Source organism: Penaeus japonicus, unplaced genomic scaffold, assembly GCF_977035675.1.
Source record: "Penaeus japonicus unplaced genomic scaffold, GWHDUDI00000001_assembly GWHDUDI00000027, whole genome shotgun sequence".
Classification (NCBI taxonomy): Eukaryota; Metazoa; Arthropoda; class Malacostraca; order Decapoda; family Penaeidae; genus Penaeus; species Penaeus japonicus.
The window spans coordinates 15,819,247-15,827,245 of NW_028234429.1; the positions used below are offsets into that span (position 1 = coordinate 15,819,247).

The 7,999-nt window shown below is 44.8% G+C and overlaps 1 long non-coding RNA gene across 1 annotated transcript in view; it reads right to left on the bottom strand.

The window, feature by feature from the left end:
* Positions 1 to 1,258: 1,258 nt before the first annotated feature.
* Positions 1,259 to 7,999, bottom strand: part of LOC147468608 (uncharacterized) — a 203,972-nt gene continuing 197,231 nt past the window's right edge. Inside the window, exon 2 of the long non-coding RNA XR_015192372.1 lies at positions 1,259 to 1,617. This is a non-coding gene — a long non-coding RNA (uncharacterized LOC147468608). The remainder of the gene's footprint in view (positions 1,618 to 7,999) is intronic.

A 7,999-nucleotide genomic window follows, 5' to 3' on the forward strand; every position in this document is an offset into this window, starting at 1 on the left:
TAGGTGTTGTGTGTTTCGCTGTTTTTAGGATTAGAATCCCAGCCGTTTCGATCACGGCAGAAATAAAACCAAAAATGTACGCTTGAATGACAAACGGAATATATCCTTCTATCACTATGACGTGGATGAGGAGGCCAATACGGTGTCAAAATGCACAAAATAAAGAGCTCAATATATCTAAGAAGCAAATACTTTCATTCATGTGTGTAGGTACTCATACGGGTTTACGTGAGTGCGTGTTACTGAAACATACTTACGCTTGCGTATAAATCTATTCCACCTACTTACTGTGTGTGCTTAAACGAATGCATTTAACCATGAGTATATGTATTCATTCGTGTATTCATGTTACGTAACGACACAAATATGATTCTAATCGTGTTTGAAATAATGTACGTGTGTATGTATGTTTAATCATGTACACATAAAACTGTTTATGCATTATGTATATAAGCGTGCGTCTATATGTATGTATATTCAATGAATGTTGTATAATTATAAAGAATATACGAAACACGAATAAATTATACTTCAAAATATAATGTTCTGTACTTACATAGCATACAATATAATACTCATATTACAAGCAGAATATTCAGGACAAAAAATAACCTGAAAATGAGCAGCCACAATACAGTAGACGGGAATGAAAAAAAAGACAAGGACAAAGGAACAAAAGAAACTGAATAAATAAACTGATATATATATAATATATATATATATATATATATATATATATATATACCTATATATATTAATACAATATAGATATATATATAATAAAAATGTATATATATATATGCATATATATATATATTATATATATATATATATATATATATATTATATATATATATATATATATATATATATATATATATATATATATATTAATGAAACCAAACAGATTGGACGAAAAGAAAACCAAGCAAAACGAAAAACAAAAAAAGAAAAAAAGAACATAAAGCTTATAATATTAAATACGAAAACAAAATGAAGGGAAAAAACAGAAAAAAAACGAAAATCAATCAATAAAAAGGCAAGATAACGAAAAAAAAGAATATAATCAAAACGACAAATATAAAAAAAACAGACAAAACACAACAACAACAAAAACAAAGACGAAAAGAAATGTAAACAAAAGACAAAAAAAAAAAAAAAAAAAAAAACGAAAACGAAATAAGAAAAAAAACGAAAAAAACAAGGGAACGAACAAAAAAAGCACTTAAACAAACAAACAAACAAAAACAGCCAAAGACGAGCAAGATTGGTGTCTCGGCCGCCTGACGGGCCGGCAGGCAGAGCGAGGTCAAAGGTCGATCAAGACACGAGAGGTCAAGGGTTACCTGAGGTCCACCAAGGGCAACAACCTCCGCCTCTTGACGGGCGTGACCCTGCTGACGTCATCGGGGGCAAAGTCACGTGACCCCGAGGAGTCGTCGGCGTTGGGGTCGCGCTCCCTGGGTGGAGGGGGGGAGGGGCGGGGGTGGTGATGGGGGCGGGGCGACGCCTCTGAAGCCATGACGTCACAGCCGATCAGCAGGAGGAGCAGGAGGAGCAGGAGGCAGCGTCGGGCATTCCCGCACCATCATGCAACTGCTTCAACGCCGCTCGCCTCTGTAGATGACCAGCATCTGTCACCATAGCCCGTCACTATACCTGTCATCACCATATCCCGTAACTATACCTGTTACCATAGTCCGTCACTATACCTGTTACCATATCCTGTTATTATCCCTATCACCATAGCCCGTCACTACCCGTCACCATAGTCCGTCACTGTACCTGTTACTATACTGTCACCATAGTCCGTCACTATCCCTGTCATCATACTGTTATCATAGCTCGTCACTATCCCTGTCACAATAACACGTCATAACACTATTCCTGTAACTAACCATAACCCGTCACCATAACTCCATCACTACGACTGTCCCCATAACCTGTCTCTATCACTGACATTATAACCCGTTACTATCACTGTCACCATACATACATCACTATCAGTGTCGCCATAATTCCATTACTATTAGTCACTATCACTGTCATCATGCTTCAATCACTATCACTATCCCCATAACCCATCATTATCAGTGTCCTAATAATTACATCACTATCAGTCAACATCACTATCACTATAATACGTCACAATCACTGTCACCATAACCTGACAAGTCACACTACAGGTTCTGTAAACACGTCAAGATAAGGTCCTTATTTCATCCTCCTCTTCGTCCTTCTAATTTGCGGTTCACACTACAGTTGAACCGCCGGATGTCACACTACTTTTATTCAAAGACTACTTATCTACTTACATGTCCCGTCTTACTCGAAGCTCATACTAATATCACACTAACAACTGTTTAAGCCTGTCACACTAGGTCACTTGCTACTTGCTAAGTTTATGGTTTAATTTGCTCCTCTATTTAATTTCATATCATACTTTTAGTTACACTGCTTCGTACCCAGCAGGCCACACTACCTTACACTTTTCATACTGGTTATCCTTACAATACATAACACCTTAGCATACTAGCATAGTATACTAATCATATTTCCTAATTCAAATCCTCTTAAACAATTAAAGACGTAACATCTATCTACTTCACACTTGCTATTGTTCACGGATCACACTTCGCTACGTCACACTACATGCAAACAAACACACACTAATATGGGTATGTTCAACATACATACAGACTTCATAACAAATAAACAAACAAACAGTAACATTACTGATTATGCCACTCTTACACGTCACACTCCTGATCATAAGATCTGACAAGTCTATTACTTATAAGATACAATAATTTATGACTACAATACGTTTTTGTTAAGTAGGGTAATCTTTATCATTAAAAGTAACGTTGGTTCTCATCTATAAGTAGAAACAGAGGTTCATCACATACTTTCACAATCCACTTTATACCAGTATTTGACAGTAATACGACAGACACTTGGACAAACAAGGACATAGCGATACACATGCACACGCGCACGCACACATGTACACAATCACGAAAACACAAATAAACACACACACACACACACACACACACACACACACACACACACACACACACACACACACACACACACACACACACACACACACACACACACACACACACACACACACACAAACACACACATAAAACTCTCAAAATACATGATAAAACATCAACAACAAAAACAAATGACGAGAGGAATAACATCAACCAACTAATAATAATAATAAAAAAAAATCCCCCACCAAGCCCCCACTGAACCCATCCCCATAACACCTCAATCAGACCCATATTCATATATACGCCAATATACGCCATGGTGCCCATACGAACGATATACAGCAGTCCCCCCTCGTTGAATCGGCTTTAAATCCCCTCCTTCCCTCCCTCCCCCCACTCCCCCCTCTCCGTCGTACTCGCTAGCTTTCACCGCTCGTCCTAATACCGTAAAACATGCAGATAAAATCCAATTTATTCCTTGAGGAAATCATGATTCACGGAACATGCTCCATAATTCACGTGCATATCCGGCTGCGGGTGAGGTGAATGACGTGACTGAGATGAATGACTGACGCGGCGCGAATGAGGTGACTGAGACTGACTGAGAGACGTGGTGCGAGTGAAGTGACTGAGACTGAATGACTGACGTGGTGCGAGTGAAGTGACTGAGACTGACTGACTGACGTGGTGCGGGTGAAGTGACTGAGTCTGATGTGGCGCGAGTGAGACTGACTAACTGACGTGGCGTGAATGAAGTGACTGAGACTGACTGACTGATTGATTGACGTGATGCGACGAAGACAGTCATACGTAATGCGGTGATATGTATTTACGACGCCGTTTTGAGTGTGTAACCGCCCGAAGCTTCGTCGCACTTTCGCGGTCGGCTGTGACATCGGCTGTTATCAGCGCGTTATCGGCACTTTCCTCTGAGGAATATCTTCCCGATAAGTCCTTTCCACACGGCCGCCGGGAAACGATTCGCCGTAACGGTAGCGAATTTTGCCTCGTAATAGGAATATCAGATTGTATTTCTGTTTGGTTTCTTTCTTTCGGATTCTTGTGCACGAGTGTTCGTTTTTTTTTCCTTTGTTTCATTCTGATCTTTATGATTTATCTGTCTGAGTATTCAATTCTCTCTCTCAATCTCAATCTCTTTCTTTCTTTCTTTCTTTCTTTCTTTCTCTCTCTCTCTTAATCTCTCTGTCTCTCTATTTTCCCTCTCCCTTTATTTCCATACCAAGATACACAGACCTCCCCACCCAAACATTCATAGCAAAAGTCTCCCGACAGAAACTTGTTAACATCCATCCAGCCACGTCTGTCAAACCCTCACATACATACATACATACATACATACATACATACAAATACATACACACAGACACACCTACAGACAAAAAGACGCACATAAACACACACCCATGGCCACTCGGTTGTAACTTACATGACTTCCATCTTCTGTCGCACAAAAGGAAACCAATGTCTTCACGCCAAACGCCATTCACTCCAGCAGACAATTGCGTCGGCAAGCATGACGGCGCAGGCATGTGTCTGCCTCGGCATTTTGTCATCCGTTATGCCAACTGCATGAAGGGATCCATGAAGATAGATATCGCTGTTGTTGCATAATTATACATAAATAAATGTGTATAAATGGTATCAAGAATCAAGTGATTTAGATATTTTTTTCTAATCTTCAGAAATGCAGATATGTCGTGTCTTTCCTCTCTTCACGTTCCTTAACACCCTCTCCGTTCTCCACCTCTTTACCCCCTTCCTTTCTTCACTTTTCTTCACTCTCGTCCCCCTTCTCCCCGCCTCCCCATCATAAGTCTCATCCCTCTCCTCCCCGTCATATTCCTCTTCACTCTCGTTACCCCCTCCCCGTCGTCCCCTATTCACCACCCCTCCCCGTCCTCCTCCTCTTCACCCCCTCCCTATCGTCACTCTCGTCCCCCTCTTCACCCCTTCCCCCTCTTCACTCTCGTTACCTCCCCTCCCCGTCGTCCCCTATTCACCCCCCTCCCCGACCTCTCCCTCTTCACCCCCTCCTCCCCCAGCCTCCCCCTCTTCACCCCTTCCCCCTCTTCACTCTCGTTACCTCCCCTCCCCGTCGTCCCCTATTCACCCCCTTCCCGTCCTCTCCCTATTCACCCCCTTCCCGTCCTCTCCCTCTTCACCCCCTCCCCCCTCATCACTCTCGTTACCCCCCCTCCCCGTCGTCCCCTATTCACCCCCTTCCCGTCCTCTCCCTCTTCACCCCCTCCCCCCTCATCACTCGAGTCCCCCTCTTTACCCCTTCCCCTTCTTCCCTCTCGTTACCTCCCCTCCCCGTCGTCCCCTATTCACCCCCCTCCCGGCCTCACCGTCCTCTCCCTCTTCACCCCCTCCCCATTGTCACTCTCGCCCCCCTTTTCACTCTCGTTACCTCCCCTCCCCGTCGTCCCCTATTCACCCCCCTCCCGGCCTCCCCGTCCTCTCCCTCTTCACCCCCTCCCCATTGTCACTCTGGCCCCCCTTTTCACTCTCGTTACCTTCCCTCCCCGTCCTCTCCTTCTCCTCCCCCTCCTCCCCCAGCCTCCCCCTCTTCGCCCCGTACCAAAAAAAAGGAGTCACGTGACCCTTCCGCCCCAACGAATGAATGAATGACTCTCCGGCATCGCATTAGGCTCCTCCCAGGCGGCAGCGCTTATGGCTCTCGCCTCCTTCCTTGTTCGTAATGCCTTCTTTTCGATTCCTTATTTCCGGTCAATAGACAGTCGTTCGCGTGGTGGGGGGAAGTGGGATGAGGGGGGAGGAGGATAGTAAGAAGGTGTCGAGCGGTCGTCGCATTGGGGTGAAGCCGCCTTACCCTTTTTATTTGTTATCCTTTTTGTTGTCATTCTTCTTCTTCTTCACTCTCCTCCTCCCCTTCCCTCTTGTCCACCTCCAACTCGCTCTTCTTCTTATTTCCCCCTTTCTTCTTCTTCTTCTTCTTCTTCTTCTTCTTCTTCTTCTTCTTCTTCTTCTTCTTCTTCTTCTTCTTCTTCTTCTTCTTCTTCTTCTTCTTCTTCTTCTTTCTCCTCCTTTTTCTCCACCTCAAACTCGCTCTTCTTCCTCCCCCCTTCCCCTTCCCTCCCTCCCTCCCTCCCTCCCTCCCTCCCTCCCTCCCTCCCTCTCCCTCCACCTCCCCTCCTCCACCCCCACCCTCCTTAGACTTGTTAGTCTGGTTGATACTTCTCCATCGCATCTGCATTCTTGCACTATTTTTTTGCTACTTTTTTTTAATCCAGGGGTCCAGTTTATGCTGATAAAGCCAATGTCAAACAGGTCATCGCACCAGAACTTGAAAGCTGCGTCCTCAAATGGCAAGTACGTTGCAAACGTTGCATCTTTTGTTCCCATTTCATTTCGGTTAACCTCATTTTGTTACATAAAAAAAAATATATATATTGCAAACGTATCAATAAACCTCCTCTCCAGTTGTTGCACTGATCCCCCTATCCTCGCTTGCAACATCAAAACGTGCACCACGCTGTATCCGGGGTAACATTCACTCATACATGCAAGCAATTTTTCACACGCTCATTCATCGACACACAACGGCTCTGAATCGAACCACAAAGAGTACTACACTGGGATAAGTAACTCTCCCCCTCTTAACCCTCCCCCTCCCTCTTCCGCCCCTTACCTTTTTCCTCTTCCCTCTCTTCCCCCCATTGCTCTTCTGCCACTTTCCTTCTTCCTCCTCCGCCCTATTCCTTCTTCCTCGTCCCCCCTTATCGTTCTTCAACCTTCTTCCTACTTTACTACTCTCTCACTTTTTCCACTTCTCCCCTCTCCCTCGGTTCTCCTCCTTTCCCCCAGCAAAGTATCACAAACGCATTTTTTTCTTCTTCGTCTTCCAATCATTGCACGAGCTGGCAACCCATCCGGATAAAGAGGTGAAGTAGGGGGAACATTGAGTCCGGGAGCAGCCGGGTCTTTTAATGGGGGAGGAGCCGGTTTTGGGGGGAGAGGGGAGAGGGGAAGGGAGAGAGGGAGGGATAGGGGAAAGGAGAGGGTGAGGGAGAGGGGATGGGAGAGGGAAGAGGGTGAGAGAGAGGGTGAGAAGAGGGGATGGGATAGGGTGAGGGAGAGGGGAGAGGGTGAGAGAGAGGGGGAGGGGAAGGGAAAGGCGTAGGGAGAGGGGGAGGGATAGGGAAAGGGAGAGGGGGAGGGAGAGGGGAAGGGAGAGAGGAGAGGATGAGGAAGAGGGGGAGGTTGGAAGAGAGGGAAAGGGTGGAGGAGAGGGAGAGAGAGGGTGAAGGAATAGGGGAAGGAGAAGGCGAGGGAGAGGGTAGAGGGGAGGGAGAGGTTAGACGAAAGGAAGAGGGAGAGGGTGGAGGAAAAGGAGATGGAGAGGGTGAAAGAAAAAAAATGGAGGAGAAAGAGAGGGTGGATGAAAGGGAGAGGGAAAGGGAGAGGAAGGGGAAAATGGGGAATTGATAAGGAATGGATGGAGTGAGAGAAAGAGGGATGTGAATGAGAGATAATGGAAGAGGACGAGAGAGAGGATGGAGATCAGGGAAAGGGCAGAGGGTGAGAAAATGGAGTAGAGAGGAAAGAAAAGATAATAATGACACAATAAAAAAGAGAGGAAAGAGGCATAAAATAAAACATCATTGAGAATGAACACAAAAAATCCAAACACAGAAAAAGATACGCCCATTTTCGACATCCACTCTTACGCCCAAATCCGAACGCATTCTCCGTGATTCTCATTCACTCTCCTATTACCTCCAATAACGACCAAACGATCCGGATACGACAACATCCTTCGTCAGCGGTAGCTCTCAGTCCATCCTAAAAACCCGGTTTCTAATCTCGATAAACTCCGGGCGAAACGACGCGACGAGAAAACGGTCGAAGAAAAAAAACGAGTTACGAGCAACTTCTCTTTCGATACAAGTTAGTACAAAAAATGAGAGAGAGAGGAAAAAAATCGTTATATGTATCTTCTAAAAATA